Source organism: Theobroma cacao, chromosome 3, assembly GCF_000208745.1.
Source record: "Theobroma cacao cultivar B97-61/B2 chromosome 3, Criollo_cocoa_genome_V2, whole genome shotgun sequence".
Lineage (NCBI taxonomy): Eukaryota > Viridiplantae > Streptophyta > Magnoliopsida > Malvales > Malvaceae > Theobroma > Theobroma cacao.
Window position 1 is genome coordinate 3211650 of NC_030852.1, and position 1354 is coordinate 3213003.

The 1354-nt window shown below is 32.0% G+C and overlaps 1 long non-coding RNA gene across 1 annotated transcript; it reads left to right on the forward strand.

Moving 5' to 3' along the window:
* On the forward strand, window positions 219-881 carry LOC18604222. The gene is made up of 2 exons (XR_001927042.1): window positions 219-350; window positions 633-881. It is a non-coding gene; the product is annotated as an uncharacterized LOC18604222 (long non-coding RNA).

Sequence of the window (1354 nt, forward strand, 5' to 3'; positions counted from 1 at the left end):
TTCAATCCTTATCAATTCAATACTTATCAAGTCAAGATGATGTATACAAAAAGATGAATGATAACATAATAACAACAATTTACAAGTACAAGAAACATGCATAAAAATAAGCTCGCCCAATAAATAAAGGGCAAATATTTGTCATGGACTTTGACCGACTGGGGATCGCTTATGTCCTACTTCTGTGACTATAAATTCAATAAAGTAGAGGCAACAACATAGATCAAAGTCAACAGCCCAGAGATCTTAAGTTGATGAGATGGGTTTATCTTCCTTCTTCCGCCCTCTTATAGTCTTCATCTTGATAATTTCGGTGTTAGCCATGCAGATGACTCCAATCTCATGTGCAGGTTTGTAACAAATATCTTATAACTCAAAACTGTCTATGCATATAGTGATGTTCAATCTTCATTGCACCGTGAAAGCTGCTGAGTAACAACTGGAGGGTTTGCTTGGATCTATGAATTTGCCATTTGTGTTTATATATTGTTGAATTCAAGTTTTAATCTTGGCTGGAATGTCATGCAGTGAAGTTTTCTTTATAAAAGAAAATGAAAAAGAAAAGTCATGATGCATAAATTGAATCAGTTGCATACATATTTACCATATACATGGGCTTCAAGAAATTGCAGATTTGAAGCTGCGCAGATTGGGCAGCAAACCCATGCCAAACCCACCTCCTGCTCCAGCTCGAAATATCCCACCTCTCTAGCCTCTGATTGAGCTGTCACCTTCACGTTTATCAAATCTTAATACTAGATATGTATTGCGTTTCAAATAAAGTATGCATTTGTCAGATTACTGTGAAAGAGAGTTCTCAGCATGATTATTGTACTCAGATATTTAACTTCTGTTAATTAATGAAATGATATTACCTTTTATGTCACTGTTGGTGGAAATGAGTTTTGTTTTTGGCAAATTTCAGATGCAAGGTACCCAAAAGAGAATACTTGAAAATTGAGAGAACTTTCAATATTTGAGGTGTTTTGTAAGTAATTTCCCTTTTAAAACAGATATCAGGAACTTGATGATACTTGAGTTTTTTATAGCTGAGAGAGAGGATTGCAACTAAGATTGTGGTCGAGAATTTGAATATGAATTAAGAAATTAATTTTGAGTTTTAAATTTATTATAATATTTGTGGTAATATTTATAAAAACATGACTTTTATGATGAATTTTAAATTCATGAATTTGTTAGAACTCTAATTAATGACGAATATGAAAGAATTATTTCAAATTCATTTTCACAATCTCGTGTTGGTTAGGAAATACTAGAACTTTGTATTCATCCCAAAAATTTGTATGATAAAAAACCATATCTTTTATTTTTGGCTAAATAGTAATTTTATTTA